This window comes from Pseudorca crassidens, chromosome 8, assembly GCF_039906515.1.
Source record: "Pseudorca crassidens isolate mPseCra1 chromosome 8, mPseCra1.hap1, whole genome shotgun sequence".
In the NCBI taxonomy this organism is placed as follows: Eukaryota; Metazoa; Chordata; class Mammalia; order Artiodactyla; family Delphinidae; genus Pseudorca; species Pseudorca crassidens.
The window spans coordinates 40636387-40659172 of record NC_090303.1 but is presented as its reverse complement, the minus strand read 5'-3'; positions in this window follow the sequence as shown (position 1 = coordinate 40659172).

Sequence of the window (22786 nt, the reverse complement as noted above, 5' to 3'; positions counted from 1 at the left end):
AAAAAGTTTTTAAAATGCCTTAAGAAATATTCTTGAAATAACATTTAACTGAGATCAACACTTCTACCATCTCAAGATAAAAAGAATAAAGGCATGAGCATTTTTGGTGAGAAGTGGAGTACCAATTTGGATTATCAGAGAAATTATCTCTCCTGAATTAAGCACACAGATATTATTTAACTATAATTTTAAGAACGTACCGAATAAGACATTTCTAATGCAAGTATTCTTGCTCTGAAGAGCACGCAGTATTTTGTGGGGATATTTCTTAACTTAAACATACTATTTACAAGTAGAATTACATACTTTGGGTATAAATCAAAGGTGTTCAGAAATTTTAAGTGTTCAACAAAGTTTAAATTAAAAAGATTGAAAGAAAACTCCCCGAAAAGTAACTACAGATTGTTAGTGAAAAATACTTGAATGCAAAAAGAAAAAAAAAAGATATTAGGGGAAAATATTAAATGTCTAACTCAGGCTCTAGATAAAAATAAACTTGTGGAAAGAACAAAATGAAAATATATACAGAAAGTGAAACCCTTATGCCTTGTTTTTTTATAATTGAATTTCTGGAGAGTATAGTTCAAGAGCTAATAGATGAGTTTGGGAAAAAGAACTCAATTATTCCTTAGAGATACTGAGCCAAAATTGAAATATTCAACATACGAGTCCAAATGTTGTCCATTCCTGTTCTTTTGAAAACTCTAAAAGCTTTTTATTTCCACAGGACTCTGGAAGGGTAACATCACACGTTGGTTAAGTGTACAGTTCCACTCAGCTCCACACCTTATTACCCGGCTGAACTTGGATAATTTTCTTAGCTCTCTGTACCTTAGCTGCCACCTGTAAAATGGGAAAATAACACCTGTCTTCTAAGGTGATGTATCAAATAATCGCATATAAAGTGGTTAGAACAGTGTATAACTCATAGTAGCCACTCAATATTATTAGAATACAGTCTGATTATTTTGGTTTTTGGTTTTTTTGCCGCTCCACGCAGCATGTGGGATCTTAGCTCCCCAACCAGGGATCAAACCCATGTCCCCTGCGTTAGAAGCACAGTCTTAACCACTGGACTGCCAAGGAAGTCCCTACAGTCTGATTTATTTAGTAACCTTTCAACAGCATTGATTTTTATACACACATGACACAGTGATAATTAAAGATCATAATTATCGATTCAATCAGCGTATTCATTCCTTCCAGAATAGTCTTATTTAATTTTTCATCATTCTATTTCACTGTTCAAGAACTAATAATGCTTCCCTACTGCATAGGCCATCAGAGCTAAGTTCTATTTGGATTCTAAAACTTCTGTAATTGAAGCCCATTTTACTTATTTGAGCTCCTTTCCTTTTTCCCCCACATTACATCGCATCTGTTGCACTTGAGATTACCCATTCTTTCCTACAAGTGACGTGGATTTGTTGATCTGTTCCATTGGCCTAAACCAGCTTTCTCTTTTCCATTCTTTCAGAAACAGTTCCAAAGCATTTCACTGAGTCTTTGTGCTTGGAATTCCCTTCCTCCTCATTCTTTAACCAGGAATATTTGAATACCTAATCTTTGCAAGGCCCTGCTAGGTATAGCAGGGAGTTAGCCAGCATGGTCCAATGATCTTTAGTGATGATCTGTAGAGGAGATGCACAATGAAATAAGCAACCAGACCATAATCGATCTGCCTAGATTGTTCTTGCCAAAGCTCTTCACAAGACCTGCTCCTCCTTCACTTTCAGGACTTAGCTCCAATGGTACCTTCTCTAAGATGGCTTTTTTTTTTTTTTTTACCATCCTGTCTAAAAACAGCACCTGTCCTACCTACAGTCAGTATCTGTCTCATTATCTGTTGAATAATTTTTATAGAATTTACATTATCTTAAAACGTCATTTCCACAAATGGATTTACTTGTCAAGAAGAGAGTTGCACTGTCCCCCAGCCCAAACCCCCAATTATCCATTAACAACAGTGATGTTGGTGCTTGGCACTGATATTCCTCAGCTCCAGTGTGGGTCTTGATGGTCACAAATTCAACAGAATAATTTCTCCACCCTTGCCAGAGTAAATGGTTCAGGAAAGGTCAGTAACCCAGACCTAAGCTATTCAGTGCAAGACATCCTCCTGGCCACAACACTACAGCTCAGAGTCCAATGTTTGGAAGGGGAAGGGAAGAAAAGATTTCTCTTTTGCTCTGGACGGTATGGTATACACATGAGAAGTCTGGAATTGCTGCAGCCGTTTGGCTGCAAATAGGGAAGTTTTATTTTTTCCTTTCCTAACTGTGTGCCTTCTATTTTCTTTTCTTATCCTACTACGGTAACCAAATCTTCCAGTAATATGTTGAATATGAGTGATGAGAGTGGATATTCTTTCCTTCTTCCTGATCTTAAGAGAAAATGATCCAGTCTTTTACCATTAAGTACTGTGATGTTGGCTATAGGTCATTGTATAGACGCTTGTTAGCAATTCAGGTGACTGTCTTTTATTCCTAGTTTGCTGAAATTTTTTTCCCGAATTGGTGTTGGATTTTGTTAAATTCTTCTTCTGGGCCAATTGATATGATCCATATGATTTCCTTTTCAGACTATTGATATTAATCTCGGGTGGCCTCGGCCTGCTGCGGCTTGAAGCATGGTTTCAGTTCCCAGCCAGAAACTGAGGTTGGGTCGCAGCGGTGAGAGCACTGAATCTTAGCCACTAGACCAGTGGTCAGTGACAAGGCCCTGGCCCTTCAGCTTTGCATAAAAGAATTCCCACAAAGACGGAAAGTGGTGATATAAGTAAAGTATTTATTAGGGAAAAAAGAAGTACACTACGTGTTGATAGACACATGGGCAAGCTCAAAGAGAGAGTCGCACCCTCATGGCAGTTTAAATCACTTATATGGGGCATTTCTTCTGGGTTTCCTTTGGCCAATCATTTTGATTTGCCTCGTTCAAAGCCCGTTTTTGGTATAGCTCAGGATTTTCCCATGTGTGCACGCACATCTCTTAGCCAAGATGGATTCTAAGGAAGAGGCCTATGGGTAGGTTTAGTCACTTGGCATCATTCCCCTTTTGACCTCCAAGGAGCCTTTCTGCACCATGTGTAGTCAGGGAGGTCACCTGACTTTGAGAATGAGGAATATGTGGTCTCTTATCTTCTATCTGGGCAGGGTCCAGCCTCCTCGTTCAATTGTCCTGTTATTCCCATCTCGGAGTATTGGTCCACAGGGAACGAACTCAAACCGTTTACCCCGGGGCCCGTCTGTCTCCTGCCTCAGTATGATGGATTATACTGATTGATAGTTGAATAGTTAACCACCCTTGTATATTCAGAGTAGTTACCACTTGGTCATGGAAAAAGTTCTTTCAATACTTGGTTGGGTAAGTTTCACTAATGTTGGTATGGAGGATTTTTATGTAGAAAGTCTTGAGAGACACTGGTCTGTCATTTTTTAGTACTGTCTGACTGTGGTATCAGAATAATTCTCTCATTCACAAAATAGGTTGGGAAGTGTCCCTTCCTCTTCTATTTCTGACACAGATAGTGTAAAATTTGTAAAATTGGTGTTAATTTTTCTTGAAGTGTTGGTAGAATTTTCCAGTGAAACCAGATGGTGCTGGTGATTTCCACTTTCCTCTCTGGGAGATTTTAAAATATGGATTCAATTTCTTTAATAGTTATGGGACTATTCAGATGATCTATTTCACCTCAGTTCAGTTTAGGTAGTTTGCAGTTTTCTAGAAATTGGTACATTTCTTCTAAGTTGTCAAATTCATGAGCATAAAGTTGTTTGCCCTATTTCCTTAATATTCTTTTAATGGCTATAGGATCTAAGGTGACATTCCCTATTTCATTCTGGACATTAGTGATTTGTGTCCTTTTGTTTTTATTGTTGTCAGTCTTGCTAGAGGTTTGTCAATTTTATAGACTTCTTTTGAAGGCCAACTTTTGTCTAATTGATTTTCTCTATTGTTCCCTTGTTTTTAATTTATTGATTTCTGCTCTTTTCTGTATTTCCCTCCTTCTACTTTCTTTGGGTTCCTTTTGCTCTTTCCTTTTTTCTAGATTCTCCATGTGGGAACCTAGAAAATTGATATGAGACCTTTCCAAATTTCTAAAGTAAGCATTTAGTGCTATATATTTTTTTCTCACATGGTTGTTGCTGCATCCCACATATTTTCCTATAATATGAAATTTACTTACTGAAATTTTCAGTTCTATATTTTCCATTTTCTTCTGCTGGTTCTTTTTTTTTATAACTTCCTTTCTTTCCTGAGTTTTCTCTTTTCATTTGTTTCAAGACAATTTATAATTGATCTTGAAGTATTTTTATGAACTGCTTTAAACTGAATGCTGGCAATTCCAACATCTGATTTATCTCATGATGTAAGTTGATTGTGTTTTTTCCATTCTACTTTTTATTTCCCTAGTTCTTACTATGATAAGTGATTTTTGCTTATACTGTATAAGTTTTGCTTGTATCCTGTAAGTTTTCCCATTGTGTTAGGAGGCTCTGGTTCCAATCAGATCTTTAAATATTCTATTTTAGTAATCATTCACTCTGTTTAGCATGCAGATTTCAGCCTAGTTTTGTTCCACTGACAGTTTAATTTTGTGGTGTTTTTTTTTTGTTTTGTTTGCCTTCATGGTTTTATTTTGGTCTTCTTGGTTCATCTTATGCTACTGCGGCTCTCACTGCTTCTTGCTGGTATTGCCTGGGGGAATGGATGGGATAGGGATTTAACCAAAGCCGTCTCCTTTGTGTTGCTCAGTACGAAAATCTCAGGCCCACAGGTTCCTGCTTGTGACATTCCACCACTATGGAAATGAAATCCCTAATGGATGCCTGTCCCCCACCCAACTGTAATTATACTGTAATAAAGGGACTCCTACTAGGAAAGCACTAAAGTGACTTTTGCTGTGAGAACTGTAGGAAAATGTAGAAGCAGCCATCACAGATCTTGTTTCCTAGCTTCCTCATAAGGGGCTTTAACATAATAAAAGGAGACAGCTATTCAGGGCATAATTACATGGGAGTCTCGAGATGGTTAATTATAAATGGTATGTATACGGAGAAAACTGACAGGGTGTTCACTGAAAGCTTGGTGGAATTTTATAGGAAATTTAGGAACTTACAACTCTCTAACCTCGAACTTTCTAGGATATAAAAACCTCAAGGCATATATGCTCAGTCTGAGCTTAGACCAATAACTAAGAAAAGTTCTGATGCGGCTCCAGTATTGGTTGTCAAAATGTCCTCTTTTAACGTTAAGTTTGTAATATAAGAAGAAAATTGACATGAACGTCAGGGTCCCTTGACCCAGTCTCCAATAAGTTACCCCAATATTGGGTGCAATGGTTTGAAGCCTGAATAGAAATGTTTAAGCCTATTAGATAAAGGAGTACAGTGTATAGTACTGCCTAGACCTGCCAGTAAGCCTGTTCCAGGTGTAGAATGAATGTATGGGGATATGGAGATGCTACAGTAGTTGGGAAAAATAAATGTCTGCTTAAATTTTGGAATGTATGATAAAAAAATGTATGTCCTGGTGGCATCTGCATTACTTGAGTGGATAATTGGTATAGACATAATATCTGAATGAAAATTCCTCCTAACCAGGTACACAAGAAAAGATATCTTCCCTTTGTCAAATGCTAAGTAGACAAGCAAAATTGAATCAGAATTACCCAAGCCAACTCAAATCAGAAAACATCAGATTCAGGTGTGTATTCGTGTTCAGAACTCATTGTATAATAGCCTGGTGTGGACAGTGAGGCAAGCCAATGGAATTAAGACACCAACAATAAATTACAAGAGACTTAATAACTCAGTATTCTCAATATCCTCACTTTGTGACATGATATAACCTATTCAACTGATGAATATTTGAACTCTCCCTTATACTGTCACAATCTAATGAGGTGGGACCAAGTCTAATGCAACTGGCAAAATTATAATATACTACACTGATGATATTATAATTATTTCTGAAATTGAGGATCAAACTCAAAGCAACCTTACTATGGTCATGAATCACATGATAATCAGGGATTATTGACTAACCCAACAAAAATCCAGAACCCCACATAGGCTGTGAGGCTCTTAAGGATTACTTGGATGGGAGCAACATATGGCTTATCACAGATCACTAAAAACAAATCGTTTTCACTGCCTGTCTCTCTGTATGAACCATGCCTATTGGAATTTCTTGACTTTTGGAGAATTCATACTCCTTGCTTTGGGATACTGTTGGCTAGAATCCTTAACACCATTGAAAGAAAGTCCATATTTAACTGGAAGCTTGAGCAAAAACAAGTGTTCTTAGAACGGCAGAAGGTTGTAAATCAAGCTATTTCTTTACGACTACATAGCCCTAATGTTGAAATGACATTAACAAGTGTTGGCCACCTACACTCATGCCAACTGGAACCTCTCACAAAAGTCTGTACCTACTACTACTACTTAATGGCAACCTATCTAGTCTTTTGGACTAGAAAATTATCAGATGCGGTTCTCTGGCATACTCCCTTTGAAAGACAGTTACTGACTTGTTATTGAGCACCTTTGCAGACAGCCAAAGTAAGTAAATGCTTAAGATTGTATTAAGACCTGAAATACCTATAACCATAGGTGATAGCTGGAAGGCATTCCAACAGAGGGCAACACCTAAAGAAGCTTCCTCACAAGATGGAAGGCAAATGGTATGTACAAGAACATGCTTTTTTTTTTCTGCAAGAAAGGGTCACTGCATTCATAAGCAAGTAGTCTCATTTCTCCTACAACCTACCGTAGAGCTGCCTGAGGACTTACTGATAGCTATTGCTTAATGCGCTTGCTTTTGACCGGGTGGCTAAAGACGCCAGGCAATTGGTCTGGTTTAGAGAGTGCAGTTCCAGAAGCATGACTGGGCCATGACTCAGTGTAAAAGTCAGCTACCCTGCAAACAGCAAATAGTAAAATCCTCATGTAAGAGCTGAATTACAGGCTCTGCTCCTTGCAAGGATAAAAGAACTGGGAAAAAAATAAAGCCCTACTATTTGGGTATACTGACTCTTGGGCTTGTAATTTGTTCTGCAATATGGGTCATGAAAAGGACCTTTATAAGGGATACTACTCTTTGAAAATCTCGATGGAAATTCTGAGATAAAATCAAAGTGAGGTATGCTGACACTTAACCAAAACAACCCTATGGCCAGGATCTGAAGATGATCACAGTCAAGAAGTTGACACTCTAGTTTGATCTCTTGAAGTGGCAGCTTAGGTCCATGACAGGAACAGACGTAAGGGAACTCAAGTCATGCAACCATGTGCCAAATGGTGATATGTACTGGTAGCCCCCACCAAAGTCAAACGTTTAACAACCAGAAAAGGCAAAGTCTAACGTTTACCCTTGCCAGCACATAGTGGGCTAGTAGATTACTTTCGCTTTTTACTTATGGCTGGGGGTAGGGAAGTGTACTTAAATGGACACTGACAGGACTTGATTCATGTTCCGGGTTTGGATTTCCATACCCAGTAAACTGAAGCCAATGTTGTTAATACTGTTAAAAGACTGGGACAAAAAGGAGTCAATGCTAATACTATAAAAAGACTAGGACAAAAAATATTGTACCAGTTTGGTCTTCCCAGTTACATTTCATCAGATCAACGCATTCACTTCTCTATCCACCTAATGCAGCAGTGGGTATAGAAACATCACTAACAATAAACATTTCATATTCTTTACATAATAACTGACATGGTCAATTAAAATATCTGTTTAAAATGATTGATGGTGACAAAAGATTAAAGGGCTAGTCTACAAACTTCCGGCCTTATATTTTGCAATTTAATATCAAGAGGTCTAATTATGGGTCTTCATTAGCTAAATTGTTATGAATTTGTGGTGAAATTGGGGAAAAGGGAATGAGGGAGGATACAGGAGCTTATATTCAAGACTTATATTTAAGCACAATATTTTTTCAATGCCAGAATTAGTAGTTCCTAGACTAGAGCTACTGTCCCAGAGCGTGAAATGCCCAAAATGAGAAATTATATCTGTTAATCTGAACCTACCTAAAAAAATTCCAAAGGGATGAGTGGGATGGATTATTTCTTCTCCATACCTTGCCAAGTTGGGGCTGATGGCTGTAAATGTTTTGTTGCCTAGTGAATGTGATAGTCCCATTCCGAGTATTTGTTCAATCTGACCCTCTGTAGGCAGAAATGGAATAAAGGAGATGTTTCATCTACCTACCAGCAATATGAAGGGTCAGTGCCTGAACCTATCTCAGCAGGAAAGGTTTAGATGAAAATTAATGATAAATGAAAGAAAAAAGAGATTGTAAACTGAGGGGAAGGAGTCAGCGAATGCATATAACAAAAGGGAAATGCTAATATAATTTTGGTGCCTTGAAAGAAACTTGGAGAAAAATAATAGCTACCTTAGATTTGACTCATATGCACTTGGAGGGAAGCACTCTGTTGAAATTTCCTCCTCATGTAAAGAACTAAGTAGTGAGGTGGATGGCAGCCATTCAACACATTCAGGAGTTGTCTGTGTACTCAAACTGGATAAAATGATAGGAGCTCTGACTATGATCATATGAAACAATATTAACATGGTTATGTATTTTGATTCTAATTTTCCGGGATGTGTCTATTACCAAAGAGACATGAAAGGAAGAAACTTACAGGGAATATTTACTCAGTGCAATCTGGAGAACACAAATTCATAATAATCTGAATAAACACTGTGAGGCCATTAATTGTGAGGGTAAAAGTTTGAAAAGGTGTTGAGATTTGCTCATGTAAGATTATCTGCTGCATGTCCCAACTGTCATAATATTATATATAAAAATAGGTAATTGCCCTGTTTTTGTGGGTAGAAATTAATATTGTAAAATTTAATAAAACTTAAGATAAAACTGATATTAATGCAACTAAACAACAATAAAAACATGTAACCCAATTTTAAGATTAACAAAGGACCAGAACAGATACTTCTCCAAAGAGGATATACAAATGGCCATCAAGTATATGCAAAGACACTAAAATCTAATCATTAGAGAAATGCAAATCAAATCCACAATGAGATATCACTTCACACCCATTAGGATGATCACTATAAAACAACAACAACAAGTGTTCATGAAGATGTGGAGAAATTGGAATGGTGGTGCACGGTTGGTGGGAATGCAAAATGTTGCAGCCGCTATGAAAAATAGTATGGAGGTGCCTCAAAGCATTAAAGATAGAACTACCACATGATCCTGCAATTCCACTTCTAGGTATACACATATATACAGAAGAGCTGAAAGCAGAATATCAAAGAGATATCTGTACACTCATGTTCATTGCAGCATTATTCTTGATAGCCAAGAATTGGAAGAAGCCCAAATATCCATGGACAGATGAATGAATAAAGAAAATGTGGTATATACATACAATGCAATATTATTCAGCCTTGAAAAAGAAAGAAATACTGTCACATGCTACAATACCATTGAAATTTGAAGACGTTATTCTGCGTTAAATGAGCCAGTAACAAAAGGACTATTACCATATGATTCCACTATATGAGATACCTAGTGTACTCAAAATCATGAAAACAGAAAATGGAACGGTGGTTTCTGGGGGCTGGGCAATGAGGCGGAAATCGGTATAGAGTTTTAGTTTTGCCAGATGAAAGAGTTCTAGAGATCTATAACAATTAAATACAGTTAACACTACTGAACTGTACACTTAAAAATGGTTAAGAGGGTGAATTTTGTATTTTTCTTTCTGCTACAATTAAAAATTTTTAAAAACCACTGATATTGATGTCAAATGCATAGGTAGATTAAGTGAAAACCTCCCCAGGTCTTTACATCGATGGAGGAGAATTGCCCTGAAGAAGATTCAGATTTGACTACTGATATATATATATATATATATATACATATATATATATATATTTTTTTTTTGGCGGTACGCGGGCCTCTCACTTTTGTGGCCTCTCCCGTTGCAGAGCACAGGCTCCAGACGCACAGGCTCAGCGGTCATGGCTCACGGGCCCAGCCGCTCCGCGGCACGTGGGATCCTCCTAGACCGGGGCACTAACCCGCGTCCCCTGCATCGGCAGGCGGACTCTCAACCACCACGCCACCAGGGAAGCCCTACTGCTATATATTTTTAGACTTATTATAGTTGTTAATCACTCAGTAAATGTGTACCATAAAGTACAGATAGCTGAAGATCAGAGATGCAAAAGAATTGTAAAGTTAGTACAAAAATACAAGAAAGTTTGTGCTAATGTAATGGGATGATTCAGCTGTCTGTTTAAATCCATACCAACTATTACAAAAGTACAAAATGTAATCTGTAGGACATCTTAATTGTGTATTTAATTATGCAGTGTTGTCAGACAAGGGAACAGTTAATGACTAATGGAATCACTATCACTTCTGAATCTATTATTTCACCATAATACATGCACATTTGACCCAAACTATATACTTTGTTTCCTACTACTACTAGGTTTTGTGGAATGACATATACACAGGAATAATTGTCATTTGTGGCCTGTCTTCCTATACCAAAGATATTTCTACTTTTTAGTTCTATTCTTCCTCTAAAGAACAGTACATGCTGATAGATTTTTTAAAAATTTGTTAGATTGAAAAAAAAAAAATTGTTAGATTGGGGCTTCCCTGGTGGCGCAGTGGTTGAGAGTCCGCCTGCCGATGCAGGGGGTGGGGGTTTGTGCCCTGGTTGGGGAGGATCGCACGTGCCGCGGAGAGGCTGGGCCCGTGGGCCATGGCCGCTGAGCCTGCGCGTCCTGAGCCTGTGCTCCGCAACGGGAGAGGCCGCAACAGTGAGAGGCCCGCGTAGCGAAAAAAAAAAAAATTTGTTAGATTTTAAGGAATATAGGGGAAAGGTCAATTCCTTTATTCGTACTAAATGATTAAAACTGGTATGATAGTTATTTTAAAATCTGATACTTCTTCCATTTATTATATAATTTTTATGACATCAACTGTAGAGTTACAGTATTCAATTATTATTGCCTTTTCTACAGCTACACTGAAGGACTTGTCTGTTAAGTTTATCTTAACGGTTTTGAGACCTTTATCCCAAGTTGGAATAGTTAGTACCATATTGGATAATAAATATTAACTATAACATATTTTAAAAAATGTTTTTTGATAAGATGCTTATTGAGCACATTGGGGATTTTCAGAACAGTTTTGAGGAAAAAAAGAACTGTTGAGTAAAAAGTGATGTAAATATTTCTACCAGCTATCTTACCACATATATAATTATTTGGCTATTTTTAAGGAAATAACACACACATACGTATAGATTTCGAGAAATGAAGCTATAAATAGTTGTCTATAGTCATTAACAACTCTTTTCCTCAAAAATAGCATTTTTAAATGTCTCTGCAAATTCTTTATTAATTTAAATGATGTTATAAATTTGGTGCTTTCCTGTATTTCTTTCTATTTTTGTGTACCTTCTTCAGTTCTCTAGTTGGTCCATTTGAATAACCATAAAACTTAAAGTTAGGAGAAACTGTCAAAATTCTCTCATGGGTTAGCTGTGAATTAGCCTCTGGGAAAGCCCTTCATCTCTAGGTTTCCTTTTTGTTTGTTTGTTTGTTCTTAGACTCCAGAGTGAGACATTGAAAATGTCAATGACTTCAATTTTTTTTTTTTTAAGGTCCTGGAAAGTTCTTTCAAATCAAATCTTACAAAGAAACAATATGCAAAAACAGATGAAAGTCAAGCTTCTCTGATCATGATGGGAAGGCCTAGAGGAACCCTGCTTACTTCTATTATCCACATTCCCCCACCCTTGTTTCCATTAAATCCCCACCCAAAGGGACTCTTTGAAATTACCAGAAATCCATTTACCTCAATTTGAAAAACCTATGGATTCAACTATTGTCAATTTCATTTATTGACTTAAAATCCCAAGTACAAAACCTAATTTACATGTCAATGATTCACCTAAAATCAGTCTAATATATTAGCAAATTTCTAATTATTTAAAGGAATTAAATAAGATGTCATTTCTAATTTGTCCCTGCAAGGTTTCAGGACTAAGTAACATAAAAATACAGCAATGTGATATTTTATATTTCTGTAGTAAGGGGGTCAGAGTTTGAGATACAGTAGCCTAGAGCCTCATAAATTAAAGTAGATCCCATCTTTTTGTGAGACAGCCAAGAGAAAGTATGAGATTCCTAAATCTCATACTCAAATCGTATTTAGTTCAAGTCAAAACAAGACTAGATACACAAAAGAAATATGTTGTCTTATTAAAATTCAGAACTCAGGTTAAGAACCCCAGTTTTATCAAAGCATTTAAATTTTAAATAATTGTTGAAAGGGCATTGTTACTTATTTTGTGTCAATGGCAATTCAGCAATATAGAGGAAAAAAGCACTTAGCCCAAGAAAGGTAAAATAAATGCAAAGGTGAAATAAGGTACAGGGATGCTTTGGGCAACCGTGCCATGAGTATTCTGATGCTCAGTTTTCATTTCCTTCATTAGACCCAGATGGTGCAGTTTCTCAACATACCTAGTAAAAAGGCAACAACAAGATGTTTACAAACTATCAGGCTTCCAGAGATGAAAATGTGACTGTTAATTGCAAAGTTCTATTTCCAGATGTTCAGATAGCTGAGTGCTTTTCAAACAGCACAAAAAGATTCACAGAATAACTCCAAGAAAGTAAAGTAAGGCAAGAGATTAAAAAAAACAAAAAACACCACTGAAGTTTGAGAAATATGAACCCACCATAAAGGAGTGGATATTCAAAAAATCTTGGTGATGGGAACATCTGGAAGATATGTAAAAGATGCACTAGGAAATAGAACAACCAGTTTAGGCTCACTTTATGAAAGATAAAGCTCATCATAATTTATTTAACTTGAATAGTAAAAAACATGATATACTTCTTTTATTAGGCCATCAGTTGTGAACACCAAGAATTCAACAAGAAGAAAACTAGTATGTTGGTTACTCGTTTTAATAAGTAAAATGATTCTCAGCAAAAGGAATATGATTCTTATCTTCTTTTTTTAAAGTGTTCCTATAGTTCATCATTCTTTCAAGAAAAAAAATTCTTCCAGTGCAGAACATTGCTATATCTTTATTTAAGGACAGCTGCAAATTTCTGTGGATATATATGTCCTATAAAATCAGATTCTACATATATATCAAAATTTTTCAGCAAAGACCATTGAAAAGCTTAATTTCTTCTGGAGCAGATTTGTGAACATGCTAAGAAGTCAAATACGGGTGGTTTTTGGAGCAGTGTAACAGGGTAATTTTCATAAACTGATCTCTAAACACTGCTGATCATATATCAATATTAGTGAAACATTTTAAAGTATGTACACCCTGTATATGTGTATTAATTTTGGTAATAAAGAATAAACCTGTACTTTTATTCTAGCATTCAAGCTACATTATAAAATATATATTATATATAATTTATATCTATATTTTAAAGGATTAAGTGGCTTCTGTGTTGGATGTAATACATCGTGGTAGGTATAACAACTAAACTTCAAAAGGATATCATAAAGAAAACTAATTTTGAGAACATGAGAGTACTCTGGATTAGCAAAGACTAAGTGAAATAAAATTCCAGAAATGAAAGGGCTCTCTGGGAGAGCTCCAGACCTCTAGCTGTTTCCTTTCCTGGGAGTATTTGCCAAATATTGGTATGAGCTGAGGTTAGCTTGGTTTAGGGAGAGGGTCCCTACTGGGGGGAAAGGGAAACCAGCAGAGCTTTAAACAACTGTACATTTTTAAATGATGGATTGATATTTGAGGAATCTCAAATGCATGACTGGCTTTCATCCTGGGATATTTGCTGACTTCTATGGTGGTGTGGGAAGCTGGGGACTGAGAAACATTTTAAAGGCAGAGTGAAATATTCTGTAGCCTTTGTGGTGCTTAAGAGAAAGTTCTCCTAGAGGGACTGCTTCAAATTCACAGTCATCTCTGTCTCTAGATATATGTCATATTTTGAACCTCCACAGGGTAGAAGTTTAAAAAGCTTTTCTCAAAACCTAATAATGGTGGAAATTAATCCCTCCCAGTGTTTCAGGACCAAGGAAGCAGAGATCTGCCAGGCTCTCAATCAAAAGCCAGATGAAGGTCTGACTGAAGGTCAAACTCATCCAGACCCAGCCTTTCTTTTTCTTTCAAACTAAATAATTTACTCCACTCATTTCTTGCTTGCATGGTTTCTGAAGAGATGTATGATGTAATTCTTAACCTCTGCCTGCATAGGTCAAGATTTGCTGTTTGTCTATGGTTTCTGCAGCTTGAACATGATGTCGTTGGTGTAGATTTTTTTGGTGTTTATCTTGTTTGATATTCCTTAAGCTTCTTAGATCTGTGGTTTGGTGTCTGTGATTGAGTTTGAAAAATTTTTAGCCCATATTACCTCAAATATTTTTTCTGATTTTTTTCTCCCTTTTCCTTCTGTTATTCTCATTATGTGTGCATTACACCTTTGTAATTTTCCCAGTTTCTGGATCTTCTATTTTTTGTTGTTGTTGTTCTTTTTGCCTCTTCGCTTTTCAGTTAGACAAGTTTTATTGACATATCTTCAAGCTCACTGATTCACTCCTCTGCTGTGTTCAGTCTACTAAACAGGCCATCAAATGCATTCTTCATTTGTTACAGTGATTTTGATTTCTAGCATTCCATTTTGATTCTTCCTTAGTGGGTCTATTTCTCTGCTTATATTACCCATCTGTTTTTGCATATTGTCAATTATTTTTTCCATTAGAGCATTTAACGTATTAATCCTGTTTTAAATTCCCAGACTGATAATTCCAAAATCTCTGCCATGTCTGCATCTGGTTCTAATGCTTGCTTTGTCCCTCTAGACTGTGTTTTCTCTAGCTTTAAGCATGCCTTGCAATTTTTTTGTTTAAAGCCAGACAAGATGTATCAGGTAACAGGAACTGAGATAAATAGGCCTTTACTATGAGGTTTTATGTTTATCTTCTAGTGTTCTTGTTATTACCTTTGGGCTTCCATAGAAACTCCATCTTAAAGTTGGTGTCTTTCACCTCTCTTAGTTGTAATCTACTGTTATTTTCTTAGGGTCTCTTGATGTGTTGGTAGGCATTGGGGAGATGAAGTATTCTATAATATTTTGCTTAAATCTCAGGTTTTTTAAAGAGGCCTTAATTTCTGGTATATGATTTTCAGAGTTTCTTAGCCTTTTTTTCCCTTCCCTTATGTAGACAGGAAGGCTAGCATGGCTGGAGTTGTCTAATAGCTCTCGCTCTAGGCTAGATAAGGCTTTGCCAAGGTAGTTTGCCTTGAGGATCCACCTTCGATATGGAGACCTGAAGGCTCTAGTCATATTTTGAAATGGTTATTTTCCTCCTTTTGCCATTCTGGAGCACAAGGGGACTTTTCTCTGATCTTTACCATGAGAATCTGGTGAGGATCCTGAAGGTAAAACTCATAAAAATGTGGGCAACCCCCCTAAGACTGTGCTCTTTTAAAATACATTAACTTTTTTATATTTAATAATGATTATATAGTGAAATTGTCCATTATAGAACTGAAACCAACATGTTTAGAATAAAATATAAAAATCCTCTTGGTCCCCACCAATTGCCATCTTCTCCTCAAAATTAACCATGTATCAGAGTTTTATGTGCCTTAGATTTCAAAGGCAATCATATGTTTTGCAAACAGTTTTATCTCTTACTTTCTAACATTTATACCCCTTGTATTACACACATCTTACGTGAGGCTTTAGATCCTCTTTCACTCACTCTCTAGTTTTGCCAAGGCTCCCACTGTTCACCCCAGCCACAGACTTCAGTGCTTCCTTCTTAATAATGAAGGTATGAAACCCTATTGATTCTCAAGTATTTAAAAACAAAAAGTTTGGGTGTGTTAGCTCACTATGGGAGACCAAAGGGTCATAGAAGTCACTGGCTAAATCTTTAGCTTAATTTTCCTCCCAGACAAGACTTTTTAAAGATAGTTCTATGAGACAGAGCAACTAATTGTGCTTGACACCAAGTGATGGCCAGCTCAGGAATGCAACCTTGTATTCGTTGTTTTTCTTTCCTAACTCACTCCTGCTTCCCTATGATTGTACTCCTTAAAAAAGTAGCAGCACAAGAACTTTTGCCTTAAGGTCTGCTTCTTAACCTAGGGTAAAACACCATTTTTTTCCTTTTCTTACTCTATTACATTGGCCAGGACCTCCAAAAACATGTTAAAGAAAGATGATAATTATATAGATTTCATGTATGTGAATTTTTCTTTTTTCATTTTCATTTGACTTCCTGCTTGTGATGAGAAGCCTGATGTTGATTTCTTATTTTCCTTTTTTCTTCTTTTTTGAAGGAATCATACACTATTAATTTTTTAAAGATTTTAAAACTCCTCTTTTTTACACATGATTGGTTTGGTCTAGGACCTGGGAGTTTCTTAAGTGGCCTTAGATCTTTGTATCACCTCCTACAGAGGGCTACCAGTGCCTTCCCAGGACGTGCTGTGTGGCTACAATAAATAGTTAAGATCTCTGTTCCCTTCCATGAAATGGGATGGTTATAGTGATTAAGTGATTTGAATAAGGAACTACATCAGAGGTGCTTTATTCTTACCTGGAACTGATAGAGATGAGATTCTGGATTCTGGAGCTTATATACTTTTCTGGGATGAGAATTTGGGGGAACTTGGGAGGGGATGAGAATATTTTGCCTGTGGAAGTGTTGTGAATTTTGGATGTCGGAGGGTGAACTGTAATAAATAGCCTCTAAGATATTCTATGCTTTTTATTCTGAACTTCCGTGTAGTATGTATCTATATATGTTTTTTTCCTTATATTTCAATTTTGTCTTTGATATTTCCTTTCCATTTTAAGACTTGAGTCTTTTCTTCATCTTGGGAAAATGTTTTTTAGCTGTTCTCTCTCTCATTTTCTTTCCTTCTTTTCAAATTTCTTCCTTTGCATTCTTTTCCTTCTAACCCTCTGGGGATGAGATGCTGTATTTTCTGAGAACATTATGTCTTTCAACTTGATAATCTACACTTTTTTTGGTTTCACTCTGTAGTCCAGAAATTTGATTTTATCTTGTATAGTACTATTTATTCTTCATCTACTTATGATTTTACTCTAGTAAATTTTTATTTTGGCAATGACATTTTAAATGTTTCTTGTTCATACATTGAATCTTTCCTATAATCCCATTTTCTCTTTTTTATTTTTCTAGGTACAGTAACTTTCAAACACTCTGAAAATATTATAATTCTTAAATTCTTTTACTTCTTGTATTATATTTCTTTCTGTGGGCTTAACTGTTCTATTCATTCACTTTGGTCTTTCTTTTTTCTGCTGTCAATTTTCCATGACAGATAAATCTTAATCATCTACTTTTGCTTAAGAAATTAATGGAATATATTGACTTTCATAAATGAAATCTCTAGGAATGAGCAAGATCTCTCTCTTCCATTTCTAATCTCCATTTCTTATAGGTTCTTTTTTATTTTCAGGCAACAGTCTCCCAGTAGAGAGATGGCTACAACAACTCCAGGTTAATATTACCACCTTCATTCCCAAAACACTAGCTTTACTTTTGAAAACTTCAGCAAATGCCCCAGAAAATAATTTGTTTAGCCTGATTTAGATCATATATCTTAAGTCCATTTTTGAAGAATTACCAAGGATATACACATTAGTTATAATACATTTCAATCTTAAACATAACATTCTTTTTAAAAATAGACCTCTTGCTCTTATTTCAAACTATAATATATATATATATATTTTTTTCAAAGCTTTAGGTTACATGAAGTCAATTACTTTTTCCAGTGACATTTGAAAGACAGATTCTTCACTTTAAAATTGCTCTTTCCCATGTAACTAAAGGCTTCAAAATTCTGCCTTCTGATACACAATATTATGAAATCGTAAGGAAGATTTTCGTTCTATTAGAATAAATACCAATAGATTGGACAGCTGTCTTGGTAGAACACAAATGAAAGGGTGAGGCCCTGTGAAAATGTAAAATGTTACTTTTTCTTTTTTACATCTTCTAAATTTGGGAGTTCATTTCTGAACATATATGGAATATTAGCACAAATGTAGAATATAAACTCTAAGAAGCAATTATTTTTACTGTGATTGTGTCATAAGCTCATATTTATTATAGTGTTTAGTTTGAGTCCTGCAAATTTTAAAAGACTACATATAAGTTCAAATTTATTAGTGTTTTGATTGAGCCCTGTAAATTTTAAAAGATTGCATATAACTTATGTCCTCAAGGAAAGGTTATTCTGCACAATCTCTTTCATGTACTACCAAATCTATAAATTATCCCAAACACCAATAGTAATAGATTAAATTGTATTGACATGAAGAGGAGGACTTGCCTGTTGGAAAGAGGAATATCTTAAGTACAAAGAGATCACTACCAACCAGTAAGAAGTAGAATAAAGAACCGTAAAGATCAGCAGGAACCTGGGATAACTGCATTGAAGACATGTAATCTAGAGATAAAAAAGCCTATTTCAGAAAAGGATCAAAGCCCTAAGAACAGAGAGAAAAACTGCAAAAGGAAAATTTGGGGAGGTGATCATGGAAATAAGCTCTCTCCTGGGTTTTGGCACCAAATGCTCAGAAATTAAAGTTTTACAAAAAGTGGAAAAAAAAAAAAAAGAAAGAAAGAAGCTCTCTCCTATTGGAATGAACTTGCTGAAATTTTGTTGCCTCATTCCAAAAATACTTCGAATACATCATAGAAGGGTTTCTTCAGAGACTCAATATATCTAACATCTAAAAGTTCTTCAGTTGAAAGAGGGAGAAGAAAGGATTTTGTTATGTAATGTGCCATGCTTGATTTGAAAAACTTTACAGGTCTTGAAATATCTACTGTGTATATATATAGGTTAAGAAAGGGGAAGACCTTCAAGATGGCGGAGGAGTAAGACGTGGAGATCACCTTCCTCTCCACAAATACATCAGAAATACATCTACATGGGGAACAACTCCTACAGAACACCTATTGAATGCTGACCGAAAATCTCAGACTTCCCAAAAGGCAAGAAACTCCCCACGTACCTATGTAGGGCAAAAGAAAAGAGATAAAACAGAGACAAAAGAATAGGGACGGGACCTGCACCAGTGGGAGGGAGCTGTGAAGGAGGAAAGGTTTCCACACACTAGGAAGCCCCTTCGTGGGCGGAGACTGTGGGTGGCAGAGGGGGGAAGCTTCGGGGCTGCGGAGGAGAGCACATCAACAGGGGTGCAGAGGGCAAAGCGGAGAGATTCCCGCACAGAGAATCGGTGCCGACCAGCACTCACCAGCCCGAGAGGCTTGTCTGCTCACCCGCCAGGGTGGGCGGGGGCTAGGAGCTGAGGCTTGGGCTTCAGAGGTCGGATCCCACGGAGAGGACTGGGGTTGGCTGCGTGAACACAGCCTGAAGGGGTCTAGTGCACCACAGCTAGTGGGGAGGGAGACTGGGGAAAAGTCTGGACCGAAGAGGCAAGAGACCATTGTTTTGGGGTGCGCAAGGAGAGGAAATTAAGAGCGCTGCTTAAAGGAGCTCCAGAGATGGGCGTGAGCCGTGGCTGTCAGCGCGGACCCGAGACACGGGCATGAGACGCTAAAGGTGCTGCTGCACCACCAAGAAGCCTGTGTGCAAGCACAGGTCACTCTCCACACCTCCCCTCCCGGGAGCCCGTGCAGCCCACCACTGCCAGGGTCCCGTGATCCAGGGACAACTTCCCCAGGAGAACACCCGGCACGCCTCAGGCTTGTGTAACGTCATGCCGGCCTCTGCCGCCGCAGGCTCGCCCCGCATTCTGTACCCCTCCCTTCGCCCAGCCTGAGTGAGCCAGAGCCCCCTAACAAGCTGCTACTTTAAACCTGTCCTTGGGGCTTCCCTGGTGGTGCAGTGGTTGAGAGTTCGCCTGCTGATGCGGGGGACACGGGTTCGTGCCCCGGTCTGGGAAGATCCCACATGCCGCAGAGCTGCTGGGCCCGTGAGCCATGGCCACTGAGCCTGCACGTCCGGAGCCTGTGCTCCACAACGGGAGAGGCCACAACAGTGAGAGGCCCGCGTACCGCAAAAAAAAAAAAAAAAAAACCGTCCAGTCTGGGTGGGGAAGAGACGCTCTCAGGCGACCTACATGCAGAAGCGGGGCCAAATCGAAAGCTGAATCCCAGGAGCTGTGCAGACAAAGAAGAGAAAGGGAAATCTCTCCCAGCAGCCTCTGGAGCAGCAGATTAAATCTCCACAATCAACCTGATGAACCCTGCACCTGTGGAATACCTGAATAGATAACGAATCATCCCAAATTGAGGCAGTGGAGTTTGGGAGCAACTGGAGACTTGGAGTTTGCTGTATGTGACTGACTGGTTTCTGGTTTTATGTTTATCTTAGTTTAGTATTTAGAGTTTATTAGCATTGGCAGATTTGTTTATTGATTTGGTTGCTGTCTTCCTTTTCTTTTTTATCTGTAGATATATATATTTTTTTCCTTTCTCTCTTTTTTGTGAGTGTGTATGTGTATTCTTCTTTGTGTGATTTTGTCTGTATAGCTTTGCTTTTACCATTTGTCCTAGGGTTCTGTCTGTCCGTTTTTCTTTTTTTTTTTTAAATGTAGTTTTTAGGGCTTGTTATCATTGGTGGATTTGTGTTTGGTTTGGTTGTTCCCTTCTTTCTTTCTTTTTTTCTCTCTTTTCTTCTGAGCCGTGTGGCTGACAGGGTCTTGGTGCTCCAGCCGGGTGTCAGGCCTGTGCCTCTGAGGTGGGAGAGCCGAGTTCAGGACACTGTTCCACCAGAGACCTCCCAGCTCAACATAATAACAAATGGCAAAAGCTCTCCCAGAGATCTCCATCTCAACGCTAAGATGCAACTCCACTCAACAACCAGCAAGCTACAGTGCTAGATGACCTAGGCCAAACAACTAGGAAGACAGGAACACAACCCCACCCATTAGCAGAGAGGCTGCCTAAAGTCATGATAAGGTCACAGACACCCCAAAACACACTACCAGATGTGGTCCTGCCCAACAGAAAGACAAGATCCAGCCTCATCCACCAGCACACAGGCACTAGTCCCCTCCACCAGGAAGCCTACACAACCCACTGAACCAACCTTAGCCACTGGGGACAGACACCAAAAACAGCGAACTTGCCGCCTGCAAAAAAGGAGACCCCAAACACAGTAATTTAAGCAAAATGAGAAGACAGAGAAACACACAGCAGATGAAAGAGCAAGATAAAAACCCGCCAGACCTAACAAATGAAGAGGAAATAGGCAGTCTACCTGAAAAAGAATTCAGAATAATGACAGTAAAGATGATCCAAAATCTTGGAAATAGAACAGACAAAATGCAAGAAACATTTAACAAGGACATAGAAGAACTAAAGAGCAAACAAACAATGATGAACAACAGAATAAATGAAATTAAAAATTCTCTAGAAGGAATCAACAGCACAATAACTGAGGCAGAAGAATGGATAAGTGACCTGGAAGGTAAAATAGAGGAAATAACTACCACAGAGCAGAATAAAGAAAAAAGAATTAAGAGAATTGAGGACAGTCTTAGAGACCTCTGGGACAACATTAAACGCACCAACGTTCAAATTATAGGGGTCCCAGAAGAAGAGAAAAAGAAAGGGTCTGAGAAAATATTTGAAGAGATTATGGTTGAAAACTTCCCTAACATGGGAAAGGAAGCAGTGAGTCAAGTCCAGGAAGTGCAGAGAGTCCCATACAGGATAAATCCAAGGAGAAACACGCCAAGACATATATTAATCAAACTATCAAAAATTAAATACAAAGAAAAAATATTAAAAGCAGCAAGGGAAAAACAACAAATAACATACAAGGGAATCCCCCAAAGGTTAACAGGTGATCTTTCAGCAGAAACTCTGCAAGCCAGAAGGGAGTGGCAGGACATATTTAAAGTGATGAAAGGGAAAAAACTACAAACAAGATTATTCTACCCAACAAGGATCTCATTCAGATTTGATGGAGAAATTAAAACTTTTACAGACAAGCAAAAGCTAAGAGAATTCAGCACCACCAAACCAGCTTTACAACAAATGCTAAAGGAACTTCTCTAGGCAGGAAACACAAGAGAAAGAAAATACCTACAAAAAAAAAAAAAAAAAAAACCCAGAATTAAGAAAATGGCAACAGGAACATACATATCAATAATTACCTTAAATGTAAATGGATTAAATGCTCCACCAAAAGACATAGACTGGCTGAATGGAAACCAAAAAAAAGACCCATATATATGCTGTCCACAAGAGACCCACTTCAGACCTAGGGACACATAAAGACTGGAAGTGACAGGATGGAAAAAGATATTCCATGCAAATGGCAATCAAAAGAAAGCTAGAGAGCTTCCCTAGTGGCGCAGTGGTTGAGAGTCCGCCTGCTGATGCAGGGGACATGGGTTCGTGCCCCGGTCCAGGAAGATCCCACATGCCACGGAGCAGCTAGGCCCGTGAGCCATGGCCGCTGAGCCTGTGCATCTGGAGCCTGTGCTCCGCAACAGGAGAGGCCACAACAGTGAGAGGCCCGCGTACGGCAAAAAAAAAAAAAAAAAGAAAGCTAGAGTAGCAATTCTTATATCAGAAAAAATAGACTTTAAAATAAAGAATGTTACAGGAGACAAGGAAGGACACTACTTAATGATCAAGGGATCCATCCAAAAAGAAGATATAACAATTGTAAATATTTATGCACCCAACGTAAGAACACCTCAATACATAAGGCAAATGCTAACAGCCATAAAAGGGGAAATCGACAGTAACACAACC